Raw genomic sequence first — 24,298 nt, forward strand, 5'->3', positions numbered from 1 at the left:
AGGTCTAACATTTGCAAAATTGGAACCCTAGAAGGAAAGAAGGGAGGGATTGGTGAAGATAAAATATATGACAAAATAATAGCAGAAAATCTTTCCAAATTTAGTGAATGACATAAATTAAAAATTCAAGAAAATTAGAGAAATTCAAACAGAAAATAGTCAAAGAGCATGCCCACAAATATCATAATAAAACTTCTGAAAATCAAAGATGAAGGAGAAAATCATGAAAACAGGCCAAGAAAAGGATACATTATATATTGGGGAGCAATGACTCTGGACTTATCATCAGAAATTATGAAAGCCAGAAGACAGTGGAATACCTTTACTTTGCCTCCCATCCCCACCAAAAAGAAAAAAAAGAAGGCAACTTCTAAAGCAGAATCTTATATCCAGTGAAAATATCCATCAGGAACAGTAGCAAAAAAATCTCATATGAAGAAAACAGAGGGAATTAATTAATAGCAGATCTGCCCTAAAATAAGTAATAAAGGAAGTTCTTCACACTGAGGAGAAATAATACCAGAAGGAAACTTGTAACATCAAGAATGAAGGAGGAGCAACACAAATGGTAAATATAATAAATTATTTTTCTCCTCTTAAGATCTAAAATATATATGACTTCTAGCTGTCTAAAATTTTCACTTTATTTTTGGTTTCAGAAATTTGATTAGAAATTATCTACTTTTTTCTTTTTTCTACATTCTGTATTTATACTGTTTGGGTTCTCTGGGATTTTTCAATCTATGATTAGTATTCCTTCTTTAATTTTGGAATATTATCAGCTATTATATTTTCCAATATTTTCTCTGCTCAAAATCTCTCATTGATGGACCTTTAAGATGGCAGAGGAATAAGATGTGAAGATCACCTTCCTCCCAAGAAATACATCTACATGTGTAACAACTCCTACAGAACATCTACTGAATGCTTGCAGAAGACCTCAAACTTCCCAAAAGGCAAGAAACCCCACATACCTGGGTAGGGCAAAACAAAAAAGAAAAAACAGAGACAAAAGAATAGGGACAGGACCTGCACCTCTGAGAGGGAGCTGTGAAAGAGAAAAAGTTTCCACACACTAGGAAGCCCCGTCACTGGCGGAGATGGGGGTTGGGTGGTGGGGGGAAGCTTTGGAGCCACAGAGGAGAGTGCAGCAACAGGGGTGCAGAGGGCAAAGTGGAGAGATTCCTGCACAGAGGATCGGTGCCGACCAGCACTCACCAGCCTGAGAGGCTTGTCTGCTCACCTGTTGCAGCGGGTGGGAGCTGGGAGCTGAGGCTTCGGTGTCGGAGGTCAGATCCCAGGGAGAGGACGGGTTGGCTGTGTGAACACAGCCTGAAGGAGGCTAGTGCGCCACAGTTAACTGAGAGGGAATCCAGGAAAAATCTAGACCTGCCTAAGAGGCAAGAGACCATTGTTTTTGGTTGCGTGAGGAGAAGGGATTCAGAGCACCACCTAAACGAGCCTCAGAGATGGGCGTGAGCCGCGGCTATCACCGCAGACACCAGAGATGGGCATGAAACACTAACGCTGCTGATGCAGCCACCAAGAATGCTCTGTGCAAACACAGGTCACTATCCACACCTCCCCTCCCTGGAGCCTGTGCAGCCAGCCACTGCCAGGGTCCCATGATCTAGGGACATTTTCCCCGGGGGGAACACAAGGCATGCCTCAGGCTATTGCAAAGACTTGCCAGCCTCTGTTGCCTCAGGCTTGTGCCACATTCCATACCCATCCCTCCCACAGGCCTGAGTGAGTCAGAGCCTCCTAATCAGCCGCTCCTTTAACCCCCTCCTGTCTTGGTGAAGAACAGATGCCAGAGGGTGACCTACATGCAAAGGCAGGGCCAAATCCAAAGGTGAACCCCAGGAGCTGTGTGAACAATTGTAAATATTTATGCACCCAACATAGGAGCACCTCAATTCATAAAGCAAATGCTAACAGCCATAAAAGGGTAAAAGGGGAAATCAATAGTAATGCAATCATAGTAGGGGACTTTAACGCCCTATTTTCACCAATAGACAGATCATCCAAAATGAAAATAAATAAGGAAACACAAGCTTTAAATGATATATTAAACAAGATGGACTTAATTTATATTTATAGGACAGTCCATCCAAAAACAACAGAATACACTTTCTTCTCAAGATCTCATGGAACATTCTTCAGGATAGATCATATCGTGGGTCACAAATCAAGCCTTGGTAAATTTAAGAAAACTGAAATCATTTCAAGCATCTTTTCCAACCACAAAGCTATGAGACTAGAAATCAATTACAGGAAAAAATCTGTAAAACATACAAACAAATGGAGAGTAAACAATATGCTACTAAATAACCAAGACATCACTGAAGAAATCAAAGAGGAAATCAGAAAATACCTACAAACAAATGACAATTAAAACACGACGGCCCAAAAATTATGCGATGCAGCAAAAGCATTTCTAAGAGGGAAGTTTATAGCAATACAATCTTACCTCAAGGAACAAGAAAAATCTCAGATAAACAACATAACCTTACACCTAAAGTAATTAGAGAAAGAAGAACAAAACCCCCCAAACTTAGCAGAAGGGAAGAAATAATAAAGATCAGATCAGAAATAAATAAAAAATAAATGAAGGAAACAATAACAGAGATCAATAAAATTAAAAGCTGGTTCTTTGAGAAGATAAACAAAATTGATAATCCATTAGTCAGACTCATCAAGAAAAAAAGGAGGAAGACTCAAATCAACAGAATTGGAAATGAAAAATGAGAAGTAACAACTGACACTACAGAAATACAAAGGATCATGAGAGATTACTACAAGCAACTCGATGCCAATCAAATGGACAACTTGGAAGAAATGGACAAATTCTTAGAAAAGCACAACGTTCCATGACTGAACCAGGAAGAAATAGAAAATATAAACAGACCAACCACAAACACTGAAATTGAAACTGTGATTAAAAATATTCCAACAAACAAAATCTCAGGACCAGACGGATTCACAGGCGAATTCTATCAAACATTTACAGAAGAGCTAACACATATCTTTCTAAACTCTTCCAAAATATAGTAGAGGGAGGAGCACTCCCAAACTCATTCTACGAGGCCACTATCACCCTGATACCAAAAACAGACAAAGATGTTACAAAAAAAGAATACTACAGGCCAATATCAACTGATGAACATAGATGCAAAAGCCTCAACAAAATACAACAAACAGAATCCAGCAGCACATTAAAAGGATCACACACCATGATCAAGTGGGTTTATCCCAGGAATGCAAGGATTCTTCAATATACACAAATCAATCAATGTGATACAATATATTTAAAAATTTAAGGATAAAAACCATATGATAATCTCAATAGATGCAGAAAAAGCGTTCAACAAAATTCAACACACATATATGATAAAAACTGTCCAGACAGAAGGCATAGAGGTGACTTACCTCAACATAACAATGGCCAGATATGAGAAACACACAGCCAACATCATTCTCAATGGTGAAAAGCTGAAACCATTTCCACTAAGATCAGGAACAAGACCAGGTTGCCAACTCTCACCACTATCATTCAACATAGTTTTGGAAGCTTTAGCCTCAGCAATCAGAAACTAAAAAGAAATAAAAGGAATCCAAATCAGAAAAGAAGAAGTAAAACTGTCACTGTTTGCAGATGACATGATACCATACATAGAGAATGCTAAAGATGCTACCAGAAAACTACTAGAACTAATCAATGAATTTGGTAGAGTAGCAGGATACAAAATTAATGCAGAGAAATCTCTTGCATTCCTATACACTAATGATGAAAAGTCTGAAAGAGAAATTAAGGAAACACTCCAATTTACCACTGCAACAAAAAGAATAAAATACCTAGGAATAAACCTGCCTAAGGAGACAAAAGACCTGTATGCAGAAAACTATAAGTCACTGATGAAAGAAATTAAAGATGATACCAAGAGATGGAGAGATATACCATGTTCTTGGATTGGAAGGATCAACATTGTGAAAATGACTATACTACCCAAAGGAATCTACAGATTCAATGCAATCCCTCTCAAACTACCAATGGAATTTTTTACAGAACTAGAACAAAAAATTTCACCATTTGTGTGGAAACACAAAAGACCTTGAATAGCCAAGCAGTCCTGAGAAAGAACAAAGGAGCTGGAGGAATCAGGCTCCCTGACTTCAGACTATACTACAAAGCTACGGTAGTCAAGACGGTATGGTACTAGCACAAAAACAGAAATACAGGTCAATGGAACATGATAGAAAGCCCAGAGATAAACCTACACACATATGGTCACCTTATCTTTGATAAAGGAGGCAAGAACATACAATGGAGAAAAGACAGTCTGATCAATAAGTGCTGCTGGGAAAACTGGACAGCCAAATATAAAAGAATGAAATTAGAACACTCCCTAACACCATACACAAAAATAAACTCAAAATGGATTAAAGACCTAAATGTAAGGCCAGACACTATAAAACTCTTAGAGGAAAACATAGGCAGAACACTCTATGATATAAATCACAGCAACATCCTTTTTGACCCACCTCCTAGAGAAATGGAAATAAAAACAACAACAAAAAAATGGGATGTAATGAAACTTAAAAGTTTTTGCACAGCAAAGGAAAACATAAATAAGATGAAAAGTCAACCCTCAGAATGGGAGAAAATATCTGCAAACCAAGCAACTGACAAAGGATTAGTCTCCAAAATATAAAAGCAGCTCATGCAGCTCAATATCAAAAAAACAAACAACCCAATCCAAAAATGGGCAGAAGAACTAAACAGACATTTTTCCAAAGAAGATATAGAGATTGCCAACCAACACATGAAGAGATACTCATCATCACTAATCATTAGAGAAATGCAAATAAAAACCACAATGAGATATCTCCTCACACCGGTCAGAATGGCCATCATCAAAAAATCTACAAACAATAAATGCTGGAGAGGGTGTGGAGAAAAGGGAATCCTCTTGCACTGTTGGTGGGAATGTAATTTGATACAGCCACTATGGAGAACAGTATGGAGGTTCCTTAAAAAACTAAAAATAGAACTACCATACGACCCAGCAATCCCACTACTGGGCGTATACCCTGAGAAAACCATAATTCAAAGAGTCATGTACCAAAATGTTCTTTGCATCACTATTTAACAATAGCCCGGACATGGATGCAACCTAAGGGTCCATCAACAGATGAATGGCTAAAGAAGATGTGGCACATATATACAGTGGAATATTACTCAGCCATAAAAAGAAACAAAATTGAGTTATTTGTAGTGAGGTGAATGGACCTAGAGACTGTCATACAGAGTGAAGTAGGTCAGAAAGAGAAAAACAAATACTGTATGCTAACACATATATATGGAATCTAGAAAAAAAAAAAATTGTTCTGAAGAACCTAGTGGCAGGACAGGAATAAAGACACAGCCATAGAGAATGGACTTGAGGACATGAGGAGGGGGATGGTAAGCGGAGACGAAGTAAGAGAATGGCATTGACATATATACACTACCAAATATAAAATAGATAGCTAGTGGGAAGCAGCCGCATAGCATAGGGAGATCAACTTGGTGCTTTGTGACCACCTAGGGGGTGGGATAGGGAGGATGGGAGGGAGACGCAAGAGGGAGGAGATATGGGGATATATGTATATGTATAGCTGATTCATTTTTTTATAAAGCAGAAACTAACACACCATTGTATAGCAATTATACTCCAATAAAGTTGTTAAAAAAAAAAAACAGAAAAAACAAAAATAGCAAAAATAGTATAAAGAAATCAAAATAGAATTCTAAATCTTTTTTGAGTAATGCCAGAAAACAAAAGGAACAAACAGAATACTAAAAACAAAATGGAAAACTTAAGCTCTAACATATCTATAATTACTTTTAATGAAAAGAAGTTGTTCCAGTTTCCAAAAGGAAGAAAGTGGATTCTGATCAGCTTTGTGATAATCCTGAGCAAAAATTTTATAATGAAGTAATTACATGTCAACTCAATGGGACCAGAGAATGAGCAATTAGATGGGGTGTGGTGGCATAATATATTTTATGAAATCCTTTGAACAGGTATCAGGTTAGTAATTATTAATAAGTGTTAATTTTAGTCATATAAAAATACATAGTGGAGAAGAGACCTTCAAGATGGCAGAAGAGTAAGACATGGAGATCAACTTCCTCCTCACAGATACATCAGAAATACATCTATATGTGGAACAACTCCTACAGAACACCTACTGAAGTCTGGCAGAAGACCCCAGACTTCCCAAAAGGCAAGAAACTCCCCATGTACCTGGGTAGGGCAAAAGAAAAAAGAAAACTCAGAGGCAAAAAATAGGGATGGGACCTGCACCACTGGGAGGGAGCTGTGAAGGAGGAAATGTTTCCACACACTAGGAAGTCCCTTCACTGGCGGAGATGGGGGGGGTGGGTAGGGGGGAAGCTTCAGAGCCAAGGAGGAGAGCACAGCAACAGTGGTGCAGAGGGCAAAGCAGAGAGATTCCCTCACAGAGGATCTGTGCCAACCAGCACTCACCAGCCGAAGAAGCCTATCTGCTCACCTACCGGCTGGGATGGGTGGGCGCTGGGACCTGAGGCTCTGGCTTCTTCGGAGGTCAGATCCCAGGGAGAGGACTGGGGTTGGCTGTGTGAACAGAGCCTGAAGGGGGCTACTGCGCCACAGTTAGCCAGGAGGGAGTCCAGGAAAAAGTCTGGACCTGCCTAAGAGTCAAGAGACCATTGTTTTGGGGTGCACAAGGAGAGGGGATTCAGAGCACGCTGAAACGAGCTCCAGAGATGGGCACGAGCTGCGGCTATCAGCGTGGACACCAGAGACGGGCATGAAACGCTAAGGCTGCTGCTGCCACCACCAAGAAGCCTGTGTACAAGCACAGGTCACTATCCACACTTCCCCTCTGGGGAGTCTGTGCAGCCCACCACTGCCAGGGTCTCGTGATCCAGGGACAACTTCCCTGGGAGAACACACGTCACGCTTCAGGCTGTTGCAGTGTCATGCTGGCCTCTGCCACTGCAGGCTCTCCCCGCATTCCATACCCCTCCCTCTCCCCCGGCCTGAGTGAGCCAGAACCCCCTAATCAGCTGCTATTTTAACCCTGTCCTGTCTGAGCAAAGAACAGACGCCCTCAGGTGACCTACACGCAGAGGCGGGGCCAAATCCAAAGCTGAGCCCCAGGAGCTGTGTGAAAAAAGAAGAGAAAAGGAAATCTCTCCCAGCAGCCTCAGGAGCAGCGGAATAAATCACCACAAGCAACTTGATGTACCCTGCATCTGTGGAATACCTGAATAGACAACGAATCTTCCCAAAATTGAGACAGTGGACTTTGGGAACAACTGTAGACTTGGGGTTTGCTTTCTGCATCTAATTTGTTTCTGGTTTTATGTTTATCTCAGTTCAGTATTTAGACTTTATTATCACTGGTAGATTTGTTTATTGATTTGATTGTCTCTTCCTCCTTTTTTAATATATATATATATATATTTTCCTTTTTCTCTTTTTGTGAGTATGTATGTGTATGCTTCTTTGTATGATTTTGTCTGTATAGCTTTGCTTTTACCATTTGTCCTAGGGTTCCGTCTGTCTTTTTTTTTTTTTTATTTTGAATAGTTTGTAGCACTTGTTATCATTGGTGGATTTGTTTTTTGGTTTGGTTGCTCTCTTCTTTTTTACTTTTTTCTTTTTTAATTACTTTTTAATTTTTTTATTTTTAATAATTTTTTTAAAATTTATTTTAATAACTTTATTTCTTTTTATTTTCTTTTTTTCTTTCTTTCTTTTTTTGTTTAACAAACATTAAACTCTGAAAAGCCTATGGTAGAAACTTACATTTTGTGGAAGTAATCTGTTCTGCATAACATTGAAGAGAAGGTGGATAAAGGACCTAGGGTAAAATAATCTTGTCACATCATTACCCTGCTTAAAATCATGAGTGATTCCATATTGCCAGGATAAAATACACAACATTGAGCATCCTTCCATAACTTGGTCCATTTCTACCTTTCGCCTTCTTTTCCACTGATTGTTCCATCAATACCAAATGACTTGCACTGCCTCAAACAAGCCAGACTTTCACAGACTTCTAGAACACTGCATGGATTTCCATTTCAATGTCATTGATGTCCTTTTCTAGATGGCCAAGTCCTTCTCAGCTCTCTAAGCTTTGCTCAACCTCTTTCATTAACCTTTCCATGACTCTCCCCTAATTAGATGATAGCTAGAGGATCTCTTAGAGTAGTAGTCTACATATTTAGTTATTTCAGTAACTACCTTGAAATTATTTGGCTATATTTTCCAGCCCCAAAGTCAGGGGTAATGTCTTATTTGTTTTTGTACCATTAGCATCTAATAAAGTGAGGTGTTAACTCCGAAATCAGCACATGCCTACTTGCTAAAGCACCTTGTGTTCTCCACATATAATGGTGGATGATGACATATGAGCTAAGGCAAAGTGAAGAAACAAAGCCCAAAGTGATTTTTGCCCATATGGAAAAGGATTATCGTTCTACTGACAAACACAGAACTTAGCTTTTGGGAATCCAAATCTAATTCACTACAAAGGGGTTCAATCTAAATCCTTGCAAAGAAAAAAAAAAAAAAATCCCAAGTCACCAAAGCAAAGCCATTTCTTTTTTATTATCTACAATATCAAAAGCTACCAAAATATAAATGAGGATGTCATTGTGAATTTTATTATGTATTTAAATAGGAAAAAATGTTATTTAATATAAAGCAACAGTATATAACAATGTGTATATTGCTAAGTTCCTCTTAAATGTATAGAGTAATCCTCTAAAACACTACATCTTAAAGTATGGTCCTAGGAAGTGCAATATCAGCATTACTTAGGAGCTTGTTAGAAATGCAAATTATTGGACTCCACCCAGGACCTACTGATTCAGAACATGCATTTAACAGGATCACTAGGTGATTATACACACATTCAAATTTGAAAAAAAAACAACAACAAAACTCTACTGTAAAAGATATCTAGGATATCAAGAAGAATACCAGAGTTTGACTAAAATTCTCTGAAGATGAAAAAATGTTTGTATTTACCCTGGTAGTGTCAACTCAGCAGCAGTGGCACATGTTCCTAATGCACAAGATTGCTGATAGCATTTGTATCTATCTTGTATCCCTGGTATCAGGCACCCACACTTGTCTGCATCTGCTGTTCACAAATAAAGTTAGCATTTTGAAATGAGTAGCTATATCAATCTATTTGTGATGAAATAATCACCTAGTATTTATTTATTTTTCCTGTGGAAGAATGTGCATGAGTCCATATGCTCCAATTTGACTTCAGAATTTATTCATTCTTTTTTTAAATTTAAAGGAGAACAGAAATATACATTTTTTGGACTACATTGAGTTTAGGATATTACAAATTAATAGTAAAAAATTGCTTCAGGTAAAACTTGTTTCCTTGTTAATTCCTTTTCCTTACTGTACATTTGGAAACCAACTTCAGTTTCTCTCTTCAGCTGTAATTTGAAATGCAAATAATAAAGTTATTTAAAGTCCTACTGATTATGCTTAGATTTAAAAAAAGAAAAGAAGAAAGCAACTTTTGCTAAAAGAAATGCTTAAAATGTAATGACCTATTTAAAAGGGAAAAAGTGTATTGAATAGAGTTATAAAAACAGTACTTTTTTTGCATTTGAAACACCTATGATTTGACCATTTTTGTTTATCTTTCAAAATAAATAACACATTGGCTGAGAAAGATTTTGGTAGCTTAACTATAAATAAATTCTCCCCCAGGTTAACAGACAAAACCTATAGCAGAAGCACATCAATAGGATTCTTTATTCTCCACCTCTGCTTTCTCAAAATCTTTATGAGTTCACCTAAACATGCACCATATGTGTCTTTTGAGGGCTAAAGACCCAGAGCTCTATGGACTCTGTCTGGAAGGAAGTTTTCAAGGATTATACCACTATTAACTTACATTTTGTGGAAGAGCTGTAACAAATGGCAAAATAATTATACCTGTCAATTACTTAGATGCAATAAGAGAAGTCATTGCTCATATCAATTAAAAAGATAAAATTCAGTATGGAGATGAAATGTATTTTTAGGTATTTTATTTTAGTTATCATTACAGTAAACACATCTCAGACAGCACACCTTTATAAATACATTTTTAAAATCTTTAATGAGCAGAATGTAATAGATTAGGTTTTAATTTTCTACTGACCTAATTCTTAATCTTAGAAAACATTACTCCTAAGTGCTTACAAATGTAAAATAGCTACTCACTTCAACCAGTTCAATTGAATCCATATGTTTAAATTGATTTGTGGGTAGAGTTTAGGAGATTACCATTTGTGATTTTGTTTTTTTTTTAACATCATAGTATACTATATTTAAAATAGGAATGGAGTAAGTCCAAAAGATGAAAATGAGGATTTATTTGATTTTTTTAATCCACTCTGACAATTAAATGTGTTTGGACCATTCACATTGAGAGTAAGTACTGATATGGTTGGAATAATATCTACCATCTTTCTACTTGTTTCTTGTTGAATTTGTTTTTTGCCCCCCCCCCCCCATCCACTCTGCCTTCTCTGGGCTTAATTGAGCATTTTACATGATTTCATTTTATCTTCTCTTTTATCATGTCACTTACAATTTTCTTTTAAAATTAGTGATTACCCTAGAGTTGACAATATAAATTTTGGAATAATCTATGTAAACCTTCAAATAACAGGTTGCATACTTCACATGTTGCATGGATACCTAATAACAGAATATTCCCAATTCCTCTCTCTTGGACTATTGATGCCATTCATTATATATATATATATGTACACACATATACATATGTATGTATAAATGTGTACATATATATGCTAGAATAACTCAATGCAGTGTTACTCTTATTGCTTTAGCATTAAAATTTTTTTTTATTGTGGTAAAAGTCACATAATATAAAACATACTATTTTAACCATATTTAACTATACAGTTCAGTGACACTAAGTACATTCACATTGTTGTGCAACTCTCATCCATCTCCCAAATTTTTCACCTTCCTAAACTGAAACTCTGTCTCCTTTGAACATTAACTCCCCATTCCCCCTCCTTACCCCACCCCCACCCCATGGCCCCTGGCATCTACCAATGTAGTTTCTGACTCTATGAATTTGACTCTTCTAGGTACCTCCTATTTAGTATTTAATTGATCATTTTGATCAATTAAAATAATAATAATTTTTTCTTCTACCCTCTTCCTTTCTTTATGTTGATCCAAATTTCTGACCTATGTGGTTTTTTTCTCTGTCTAAAAATTTCGTTTAACATTTCTTATCGAGGAGGTGTGCTCACAACGAACTGCTTGTTTTTGTTTATTGAGAAAGTCTTTATTTCTCCTTCATATTTGAAGGATAATTTGGCTTGATGTGTAATTCCAGGTTGGTAGTGTTCTCCTTTCAACACTTTAATATATCACTTCACTCTCTCCTTGATTGCAAGCTTCCTGAAAAGAAGTCTGATGTAATTCTTATCCTTATTTCTCTAGAGTTAAGATGTTTTCCCCCACTCTGGCTTCCTTCAATTCTCTGTGTATCTAATTATCGGAAATTTGAATATAATGTGTGTGTGTGTGTTTGGTATTTATCCCTCTAGGTGTTTATTGAGCACCTGAATCTGTGGTTTGGTGTCTGTCATTTGTTTTAGAAGGTTCTCAGCTATTATTACTTAAAATACTGCTATTTCATGCTCTGTTATTCCACTATGCATATTTTGATACTGTCTTTCAGTTCTTAAATCTTCTGTTCTTTTTATTTATTATTATTTTTTTTACTTTTCTGTTGGAGAAGTTCCTATTGCCATATCTTCAAGTGCATTATTTCTTTCCTTGGCTATGTCAAGTCTACTAATGAGCCTGTTGAAGGCATTCTTCACTTCTATCACAGAGTTTCTGATTTCTAGCATTTCCTTTATATTTTTTTTAGAGTGTCTATCTCTCTGCTTTTGTTTTATTTGGTTTTGTTTTCAATTTTTTTCTTTGCATGTTGTCTACATTTTTCATTAGAGCCCTTAACATATGAAACAGTTATTTTAAATTCCCTGTTTGAAAATTCCAACATCTGTGTCATAACTGAGTCTGTGTTCTGATGATTCTTTTTCAGACTATTTTCCCTTGCCTCTCTCCATGCTTTATTATTTTCACTTTAAATCTATAGATGTAGTATCAAGGAATGTGAACTGAGGTAAATAGGCTTTTAGTGTAAGGATTTACATTAATCTGCCTAAGAGGTGGGCTGTGTTTCATGTTTGCTGTAGCTATATGTACCAGAGGTTTCAAAATCCTCTAGTCCTTGTTTTTGTCTTTTCTCTTGACTTTGGGACTTTCCTAAGTACTGCTCCTTAGAGAGAGCTTGTGTCTTACAGCTCTTTAAGCTGTAATCCACTGTTATTATCCTAAATCCTTATTGGTGTGTTGGTAGGGTACAGAGGGCAGAAATGCTCTATAATTTTCTGATTAAGTCCCAATTGATTGTAATCCCCCCCCCATGTTAGGTCAAACAGGAAGGCTGTATGAGGCTGGGGTAGAGAGGAATTCCCTTTTTCCAGCTGGAGTAAGGTTTCAGAACTGTACTCTGGCAAAGTTCTTTTCCCTAAAGAGCACAACTTTGTTATGGAAAAGACTCTGGACATGTTTCATAAGGTTTTCTCTTCCCCTTCCCCTGCCAGAACCACTGGGGGGGCAGGGCCTTTCTTGTATCTTCATAGAATTCCTGGAAAGAAAGCCCAATAAAAGTATGGGTGCCCTCTAAGATTTTTTCCTTCTCATACTTATCCACATTCTCACTCCAGTAATTCATCAGCATTACCATTTTAGTGTTCCTATCATCTTATGGACCCAGAGGCTTCTGCTCCTGGTAAACAGATCTGCATTGATATAAGTTTCAAGATGTCACATTGTCTTCAGATTTCAGTATGGCACTTTGCCTTGTTGCATCAGTTCTCTGGTGGGTCTAAGAAAAGTTGTTGATGTCCAGCTTCTTGTTGGAAGGATGGGCATGACTATTTCCAAGCTCTTTTCATGTCAAAGCTAAAAGCAGAATTCCTTAGAAAATAAGTTTTGGTCTTCCCTGGTGGCACAGTGGTTAAGAATCTGCCTGCCAATGCAGGGGACACAGGTTTGATCCCTGGTCCAGGAAGATCCCACATGCTGTGGAGCATCTAAGCCTGTGAACCACAACTACTGAGCCTGTGCTCTAGAGCCAGTGCACTGAAACTACTGAGCTCACACACCACAACTACCGAAGCCCCTGTGCTACAACTACTGAAACCCATGCACTTAGAGCCCATGCTCTGCAACAAGAGAAGCCACCACAATGAGAAGCCCATGCACCACAACAAAGAGTAGTCCCCTCTTGCTGCAACTAGAGAAAGCCTGCACACAGAAATAAAGACCCAATGCAACTATAAATAAATAAATAAATAAATAAATAAATAAATAGATAGATAGATAGATAGATTTAAAAAAGAAGAAAAAAAAGAAGTTTGGAGCCAAACTTGGAAAGGTTTATTGTGGAAGTTTGGATTTGAGAACCACTGAAGGTTTGAAAAAACATTCCTTAACGTCCCAAGTATATGCTAAAGAAATATTAATTTGCCGTTGTGCTAATGTGGGCTAAGGTCAAAGGAGATGGTGGGAGGGAAAAACAACTGGAAAGTTGTTGAGGTCTGTGCAGTAAATGCTGAGAGTCTGAGCACATGTAGCAAGAGTGGAAATAGAAAAGAAAAGGTGGGCATGGGAAGAACTGAAAAGACAGCCAAACAAGCTTAGTTTGCAACTCATGGTATGAGGAGAGAGAAGAAAGAGAAAGCAACATGATGTTTAAAGATTTGAAGGCAGTGGTCATGACTTTCACAGATATAAAGCACAGAAGAGAAGGCAGAAGCTTGAAAGGGACATGATGATATTGCCAGGCTAGGGAAACACCCATTTAGAAAGCTCATCATGCAGTTAGATTCAAACAACTCATTAAAAATATGGCAGCTGGAGATTTGTATTTGGGAGTTAGCTACATAAAGACTCTAGTTGAAGTCATGTGGCTTAATGTCTCAGTGGAAAATGACATTTAAAAATATTTCATTGAACAATATTTACTAATCATGTACTGAAAATTAGTGTCTGTGCAAGTATTGTTTGCTCTCTTTCTTGCTCAATCATAAGCGAAAGCGATTTAAACCAAGATACAATTAGCTGTCAATGAATAAAATATTATCTAATGGATGTTTTCTAATGTGGCCACATTTTTAATGGACCTCCAATGGTGTCACATTTATCAGGCTCAAATCTATAGCCAGAGGTATTAAGGAAGTATAAATTTATGGACACAATTCATTGGATGTGAAGTTGACCATAACACATGGCTATTTTCATCATGACACCACTAACAATACAATTGAAATGCACTTGGATTTTACCAGAAACATCAAAGAAATTCCCACATGATTGATATTCATAAATATCCAAGAAAGAGGATTTCTTTTGAATTAGTATATTTTGGTACATTCAAATTCTATGTATTTATAAATATAAACAAACTCCAAATGATAGTGACTAGGAAATAAGTAAGTATATAGAGAAATAATTTCTAATGTTATATGTCCAGTTCTAAATGAGAAACTAAAATACTGAACATATTGATGCTATTGTGTTCAAACTCACTAATTAATTTGAAAAATCAAAGAAAAATTTAGAGGATCAGTAATTATTAACCAACTCTTTTCAAATCAGTATTGTACTCTCATGTATTTGAGTGGGTCAAAGTACCTAGGATTTTAGCCCGATGTCAATTTATAAATAGACAAATCAGCAAAGACATATCACCCAGCATGGCTCTGTTCTATTTCTGTAAATTCTTGCTCATCAGGTTTATAATTAGACCCTGGATTCTTTCTAAAGCCATTTTGACTTTGCATGTCCAGAGTCCTTTCAGGTTTTGGAGATGTGCAGGTGTCATCATGTAGATGAACTACTTCCCTTGCAGTGGTATGACACATTTCTGTATGAATTGATGCAGCCATAAGTCACAGGTGCTAATCTGGGTACTCTTGAAGAAAAGTTAAAAGTTAAAATCATTCGAGGTGGGATGCAAAGGCTTAGCCCCTTACACATTCTCATGGGAGGTTATGACTTCTGTGCAATGGCAGCCCATATATAAATATTACAGATTTATATTTTCCAAGCTGATGGCCTTACTATAAAATTGCATTTACAGTTATACTTTATTTTTAAATAGTTCTTGAGTTAGTAAAGTACCGTGTGCACTCAAGGATTTCAATGAAGCTCCTGACCAATCAGAACTCACTCACTGTTAGACAGGAAAATGAAAGAAAGAAATCTTATGCCCATCTGGAAAATGATAGAAGGTACTAGAGCTGAGACAAAGGAACTTTCCATTAAAGGATGGCTAGTTCTACACGACACAAGTTGAAGAGGGAACATTTCTATCTTAGTACGTGTAGCTAAACGAGATTACACAATTTTACAGGTACCTGAACTTTTCAGTTTAGTTCCCTATATTGATCAAATAAACAAAACACTTGTTTTCCACTTCACCTGTAGACAGGTACAAACATATTTATAAAAATCAACTGAAGGCAGAAGAGGGAGTTAGGCAGAGGAGGCATGGCTCATATACTTCCTAATATCAGCACAAACACTTTAAAGAATGTGAACAGATTGCATGCTGTTAGGTGTATGATATTTTAAATTATGTGTATTAGTGATCCCTAGTACTCTACTTAAAGCTACTGAATTATAAATTTCATCTGAAAAAAATTGAACCCATTTTTGAGTGTTCTGTTTACTCTGTTGAGGACCTGGTAAAGTCTCAAAATAGTCTTTTCATTTACTTGGCCATGAAAAATATGTTTTCCTGAATGGTGTCTGTATGAGACAAACTTTTTCAAGTATAGTATTTCTTTGTTTCAAAGATGTTTAAAAAGAACATGTAAGCGTGTTAAGTAGAATGTTGGATTAGAAATTAATACAACATTGTAAATCAACTATACTTCAATAAAATAAAAATTTTTAATATATATATAATTGGGAACCATATGGATCATCAAACAATGGGTTTTAATACAGAAAATATTTTTTGAGAAGCACTTACACATTATTTTCTCTTGGTTATAAAAATACATACTAAGTTTAGAATATTTAGAAAATCTAGGAAAAAGCTGGAAAGCAAAAGATAAAAAGCACTTGAAATCTTCCAACTGAATGAACCACTTTTTACCATCTTGGTTCATATTCTTTTAATCACTTTCCAAGCCCTTTAAACAGAGCAACAGTAACCATTAAGAGTTTCACTTTTCTCTAAAATATTAATTTTTCATTTAGATAATTATATTTATATTATTAACATAGCTACAAATTCTAGCTAAATACAAAAGGTGAGTGAGAAATTTTGACCAAAATGTCACTTTTGGGTTTCAGTTTTCTGATCTCATCATTTACTGTGATCTTCATGATCTAAAATAATTGAATTGCTATCTTAATGGTCAACTTCACCTTGCATATTTGAAATTTATCTTGAACACAATCTTAAATGATCCCACTTCACTACCACCCATAGGTAATTGAGAGAGGAAATATACTATTTGAGTAAAGGATAAATACTCAATGATTGGTGCTGACAAAAATAAAGATGTTCCTTTTGTACAGTGTCTAACAAAGAATCCTGCCTCTTTACCTTTCTGAGAATGCAGAGAGAATTAGAATATTCTCTGTTTTAATACATATTTAGAGCCATTGTTTAGTTTTCATTTTTCCTTCCTTCTCCTCAAAATATTTGTCAACTAATATAAATATTCATATTAGTTAACCTACTTTTTTTTCTTTATCACAACCTCACTATTTGCTTTTTATTCACCCACCCTTCTACCACAGACTCCTGCAAAATGTCTACATCCCATTTATTTTACATCTCTTCTTGCTAAATTATCACTAGGTTTGAGCTTTAAGAATACACTCACAGATCACTCAAGTTGGGGCATAAACATGTTTAATTCATTTGTCATTAGGCCTCATGACACCTTGTTCCTTTAACTTCGCAGCCCTGGCAGCAGGCTAGCAAAAGTCCCTCTTTTCTACGTGGGTTAGTTAAGATGTATCTGGCTGTTTTGCACTATCTTTAGTATGCAGAGAGCACAGAGATGGAGATAAAAGGCGAAACGTCTATCTTTGAGTCCTCTGCAATACCGAATAAGTTATCAACCCACTAACATGCTTGTCTGAATAGACTCCTTTGGCAACAGTGAGATGTTATCTTCCATGACATGCGAATTCCTCCCTCATGTCAATCCATGAAAGTACTAAAGGATGAATGCTCTAGTAAAATGAATGTGGCAACACCACTGGGACTGTGAGAGCATCATATTTTCCCCCAGCTCCTTTTAAAAAAATTCTCCAGCTGAATCCTTGATATACATATAAATTAGTCAGTCTGAAGAACCTCGAGAATCCATCTCTTTAATCTCTTGGAGTAGGCGTGGGGAATATATTCTGTTTAATGCTCAGGGGCCTTGTCTTTTTTCCTCTTCAGTTTTGCCATTCTCCTTTACACTCAGCCCACACAGATGGAACTAAGAAACATGGCGGCTGGAAGCTGGGCAGTTGTGTTGGTCAAATAAACATGCACTTGACTGTGGCTTGACCCAAGTGGACTAACTCACAGCCAAAGCAGAGAGACTGTCCACCTGATTAATCCACCATTACAATCATAAAGATAATAGCTAGAATGGGTGGAGTAAAAGCCACAGACTCCCAGATGCTGTATAAGCACATTACTGCCATATGCCATTGGTTTCTCTCAATAACCCAGCAAAGCTGCATTTTATTTCCATTTTACACATGAGGTAATTGAGGCAAAGACAGCCTATACAACTAGGGGATGGTGAGTTGGTATTTTAACCAAATATTGTGGCTCCAGAGCCAATATTTCTAATCCTCTGCTCTACTGTTTATCTCCCTCCTTCTTTTTTAAGCTTATAGTACATTCTTTCTTCCTCATTATCCAGGTTTTGTTGTCTTTATACTTGAGTGCACAAAACTGTGTAGCAGGACTCAAAGAACAGATGATCCTGAGTGAACTAGTCAACCCCGTATTTTATATAGTGAGGTGAAAATCAAGTGACTCACTCATCTATACAATAACAATACAATTTTAAGAATTTTAAGAATATAACTGTAATGATGCATCTTCATTTTATTTCTTGAACCTGGATTGAGCTCTTATTAAACAAGTACATAGAAGCACATGATACAGCTAGGACTGTAGCACTGGAATTGGAAAATAACAAAGGGTGAAACTTGAAGTTCTGCCAGTAAATTGCTCAAATTAATTTCCATTAGAAATGTGTTACTTTGGGTCTATATGTACAAGGACCCATTCTAAGACCACAGAAATGTCACAAAAATGAACCTTTATTTCAAGGGAGATTGCCATGATATAATTAAAAATACAGAGAGATGACAATCAGTACTTATATCCAAATCAATAAATCAATTTTTCTACCTATTTAGGGAAGGGATATAGAGAAAGCAGGAGGTATGCAAAAATAATAGTAATAACTAATGAGAATCTGTAGTAGCATTTAACTAACTGTAATTTTATTCAGGAAGCAATTATTAAAATTTTTATCCTATATAAGGAGATCTGCTAGGCAATATAATGCATATAACATTTTAAAACTTTGAATGCTATCTCTTGAAGGGTTTGCATTCTCAGTAGAAAAGAAAGAAAAGCTATAAGAAATGTCTAGGGGAAGAGGGCAGACAGCAGAAGCAAGAAGAACTACAATTCTGCAGCCTGGGGAACGAAAACCACATTCACAGAAAGATAGACAAAATGAAAAGGCAGAGGACTGTGTACCAGATGAAGAAACAAGATAAAACCCCAGAAAAACAACTAAATGAAGTGGAGATAGGCAACCTTCTAGAAAAAGAATTCAGAATAATGATAGTGAAGATGATCCAAGACTTCGGAAAAAGAATGGAGGCAAAGATCAAGAAGACACAAGAAATGTTTAACAAAGACCTAGAAGAATTAAAGAACAAACACCTAGAAGAATTAAAGAAAAAACAAACAGAGAGGAACAATACAATAACTGAAATGAAAATTACACTAGAAGGAATCAATAGCAGAAAACTGAGACAGAAGAACGGATAAGTGACCAGGAAGACAGAATGGTGGAATTCACAGTCATGGAACAGAATAAAGAAAAAAGAGCGAAAAGAAATGAAGACAGCCTAAGAGACATCTGGGACAACACTAAACGCACCAGCATTCACATTATAGGGGTCCCAGAAGGAGAAGAGACAGAGAAAGGACCCGAGAAAATGTTTGAAGAGATTATAGTCGAAAACTTCCCTAACATGGGAAAGGAAATAGGCACCTAAGTCCAGGAAGCATAGAGAGTCCCAGGCAGGATAAACCCAAGGAGAAACACACCGAGACACACGGTAATCAAATTGACAAAAATTAAAGATAAAGAAAAATTATTAAATGCAACAAGGGAAAAGCAACAAATAATATACAAGGGAACTCCCATAAGGTTAACAGCTGATTTCTCAGCAGAAACTCTACAAGCCAGAAGGGAGTGGCATGAAATATTTAAAGAGATGAAAGGGAAGAACCTACAACCAAGATTGCTCTACCCAGCAAGGATCTCATTCAGATTCGATGGAGAAATCAAAAGCTTTACAGACAAGCAAAAGCTAAGAGAAATCAGCACCACCAAACCAGCCCTACAATAAAAGCTAAAGGAACTTCTCTAAGTGGGCAAAACAAGAAAAGAAAAGGACCTACAAAAACAAACCCAAAACAATAAAGAAAATGGTAATAGGAACATACTTATTGATAATTACCTTAAACGTGAATGGATTAAATGCTCCAACCAAAAGACACAGGCTCACTGAATGGATACAAAAACAAGACCCATATATATGCTGTCTACAAGAGACCCACATCAGACCCAGGGACACATACAGACTGAAAGTCAGGGGATGGAAAAAGATATTCCATGCAAATGGAAATCAAAAAAAAGCTGGAGTAGCGATCCTCATATCAGATAAAATAGACTTTAAAATAAAGAATGTTATAAGAGACAAGGAAAGACACTACATAATGATGAAGGGATCAATCCAAGAAGAAGATATAACAATTATAAATATATATGCACCTAATATAGGAGCACCTCAACACATAAGGCAACTGCTAACAGCTATAAAAGAGGAAATTGACAGTAACATAATAATAGTGGGGACTTTAACACCTCACTTACACCAGTGGACAGATCATCCAGAAAGAAAATTAATAAGGAAACACAAGCTTTAAATGATGCATTAGACCAGATAGATTTAATTGATATTTATAAGACATTCCATCTAAAAAGAGCAGATTACACTTTCTTCTCAAGTGCACACAGAATATTCTCCAGGATAGATCACATCTTGGGTCACAAATCAAGCCTTGGTAAATTTAAGAAACCTGAAATCATAACAAGGATATTTTCTGACCACAACGCTATGAAATTAGAAATAAATTACATGGGAAAAATGTAAAAAACACAAACAGATGGAGACTAAACAATACATTACTAAATAACCAAGAGATCACTGAAGAAATCAAAGAGGAAATCAAAAAATACCTAGAGACAAATGACGATGAAAACATGACAATCCAAAACCTATGGGATGAAGCAAAAGCAGTTCTAAGAGGGAAGTTTATAGCAATACAATCCTACCTCAAGAAACAAGAAAAATCTCACATAAACAATCTAATCTTACAGCTAAAGGAACTAGAGAAAGAAGAACAAACAAAACCCAAAGTTAGTAGAAGGAAAGAAATCATAAAGATCAGAGCAGAAATAAATGAAATAGAAACAAAGAAAACAATAACAAAGATCAATAAAACTAAAAGCTGGTTCTTTGAGAAGATAAACGAAATTGATAAACCTTTAGCCAGACTCATCAAGAAAAAGGGGGAGAGGATTCAAATGAATAAAATTAGAAATGAAAAAGAAGTTATAACGGATACTGCAGAAATACAAAGCATAATAAGAGACTACTACAGGCAACTCTATGCCAATAAAATGGACAACCTGCAAGAAACGGACAAATTCTTAGAAAGGTATAACCTTCCAAGACTGAACCAGGAAGAAATAGAAAATATGAACAGACAAATCACAAGTAATGAAATTGAAACTGTGATTAAAAATCTTCCAACAAACAAAAGTCCAGGACCAGATGGTTTCACAGGTGAATTCTATCAAACAGTTAGAGAAGAGCTAACACCCATCCTTCTCAAACTCTTCCAAAAAATTGCAGAGGAAGGAACACTCCCAAACTCATTGTATGAGGCCACCATCACCTTGATACCAAAACCAGAAAAAGATACCACAAAAAAAGAAAATTACAGACAAATAATACTGATGAACATAGACGCAAAAATCCTCAACAAAATACTAGCAAACAGAATCGAGCAGCACATTAAAAGGATCATACACCATGATCAAGTGGGATTTATTCCAGGGATGCAAGCATTTTTCAATATACACAATTAAATCAATGTGATACACCATATTAACAAACTGAAGAATAAAAACCATATGATCATCTCAATAAATGCAGAAAAAGCTTTTGACAAAATTCAGCACCGATTTATGATAAAAACTCTCCAGAAAGTGGGCACAGAGAGAACCTACCTCAATATAATAAAGGCCATGTACGACAAACCCACAGCAAACATCATTCTCAATGGTGAAAAACTGAAACCATTTCCTCTAAGATCAAGAACAAGACAAGGATGTCTACTCTCACCACTATTATTCAGCATAGTTCTTGAAGTGCTAGCCACAGCAATCAGAGAAGAAAAAGAAATAAAAGGAATACAAATTTGAAAAGAGGAAATAAAACTGTCATTGTTCGCAGATGACATGATACTATACATAGAGAATCCTAAAGATGCCACCAGAAAACTACTAGAGCTAATCAATGAATTTAGTAAAGTTGCAGGATACAAAATTAATGCACAGAAATCTCCTGCAGTCCTATACACTAACAATGGAAGATCAGAAAGAGAAATTAAGGAAACACTCCCATTCACCATTGCAACAAAAAGAATAAAAGACCTAGGAATAAACTTACCTAATGAGGTAAAAGACCTGTACTCAGAATACTAAAAGACACTGATGAAAGAGATCAAAGATGACACAAACAGATGGAGAGATATACCATGTTCTGGGATTGTAAGAATCAATATTGTGAAAATGACTATACTACCCAAAGCAATCTACAGATTCAATGCAATCCCTATCAAATTACCAATGGCATTTTTTACAGAACTAGAACAAAAAATCTTAAAATTTGTATGGAGACACAAAAGACCCCCAATAGCCAAAGCAGTCTTGAGGGAAAAAAATGGAGCTGGAGGAATCAGGCTCCCTGACTTCAGAGTATACTACAAAGTTACAGTAATGAAGACAATATGGTACTGGCACAAAAACAGAAATATAGATCAATGGAACAGGATAGTAAGCACAGAGATAAACCCACGCATCTATGGTCAACTAATCTATCACAAAGGAGGCAAGGACATACAATGGAGAAAAGACAGTCTTCAATAAGTGGTGCTGGGAAAACTGGACAGCTACATGTAAAAGAATGAAATTAGAACACTCCCTAACACCATACACAAAAACAAACTCAAAATGGATTAAAGACCTAAATGTAAGGCCTGACACTATAAAACTCTTAGAGGAAAACATAGGAAGAACAGTCTTTGACATAAATCACAGCAAGATCCTTTTTGACCCACCTCCTAGAGTAATGGAAATAAAAATAAAAATAAACAAACAGGACCTAAGGAAACTTAAAAGCTTTTGCACAGCAAAGGAAACTATAAACAAGACAAAAAGACAACCCTCAGAATGGGAGAAAATATTTGCAAACAAATCAACAGACAAAGGCTTAATCTCCAAAATATATAAACAGCTCATGCAACTCAATATTAAAAAAACAAACAACCGAATTAAAAAATGGGAAGAAGACCTAAATAGACATTTCTCCAAAGAATACATGCAGATGGCCAAGAAGCACATGAAAAGCTGCTCATCATCACTAATTATTAAAGAAATGCACATCAAAACTACAATGAGTTATCATCTCACACTGGTTAGAATGGGCATCATTAGAAAATCTACAAACAACAAATGCTGGAGAGGGTGTGGATAAAAGGGAACCCTCTTGCATTGTTGGTGGGCATGTAAATTGATACAGCCACTATGGGAGAACAGCATGGAGATTCCTTAAAAAACTAAAAGTAAAAAAAGGGCTTCTGTCATGAGTGACACACGTGGGACAGCTCGTTTGTTCTTCGTGTGGAATCGACATCAAGAGATTTCGGAAGCATAATTTTTTGATAATCAGGCAGCTGTGATTGTTGGTCCTGGCGCCCCTGCAAAACAAACAAACAAACAAAAAAAACAACTAAAAATAGAATTACCATATGACCCAGGTCATCCCACTACTGGGCATATACCCAGAGAAAACCATAATTCAAAAAGACACATGTGCCCCAATGTTCATTGCAGCACTATTTACAATAGCCAGGTCATGGAAGCAACCTAAATGCCCATTGACAAATGAATGGATAAAGAAGATGTGGTACATATAGACAATGGAATATTACTCAGCCATAAAAAAGAACGAAATTGGGTCATTTGTAGAGATGTGGATGGACCTAGAGACTGTCATACAGAGTGAAATAAGTCAGAAGGAGAAAAACGAATATCATATACCACATATACATGGAATCTAGAAAAATGGTACAGATGAACCAGTTTGCAAGACAGAAATAGAGACACAGATGTAGAGAACAAACGTATGGACACCAAGGGGGGAAAGCGGTGGGGAGGGGGTGGTGGTGGGATGAATTGGGATTGACATATATACACAACTATATATAAAATAGATAACTAATAAGAACCCGCTGTATACAAAAAATGAAATTAAATTAAAAAAAAAATGTCTCAGGAAAGAAGTTTCAGAAACATGAATGCATCCATTCTGAAAAGTTAAGGAACACACAATAAAGCAGCAATTCAAAGAAGGTGAGTTTTGTTCAGGAAGAATTCTTGGATGAAGAAAGATGAATTGAATTTTGAAAAAATTTATGGACACAAGCTGGAGGAAAAAATATGATGCCAATGCTCTAAAAAGGTCATGTATAAAGGGGGAGATATCCCAAG

General features: G+C 36.4%; 1 non-coding gene across 1 annotated transcript; it reads left to right on the plus strand.

Moving 5' to 3' along the window:
• Positions 1-23,374: 23,374 nt before the first annotated feature.
• LOC132361456 (U11 spliceosomal RNA) lies at positions 23,375-23,507 on the plus strand. The gene has a single exon (XR_009501744.1). It is a non-coding gene; the product is annotated as a U11 spliceosomal RNA (small nuclear RNA).
• The last annotated feature ends 791 nt before the right edge of the window (positions 23,508-24,298 follow it).

The sequence above is a fragment of the Balaenoptera ricei genome, chromosome 2 (genome assembly GCF_028023285.1).
Source record: "Balaenoptera ricei isolate mBalRic1 chromosome 2, mBalRic1.hap2, whole genome shotgun sequence".
NCBI classification, from domain to species: domain Eukaryota; kingdom Metazoa; phylum Chordata; class Mammalia; order Artiodactyla; family Balaenopteridae; genus Balaenoptera; species Balaenoptera ricei.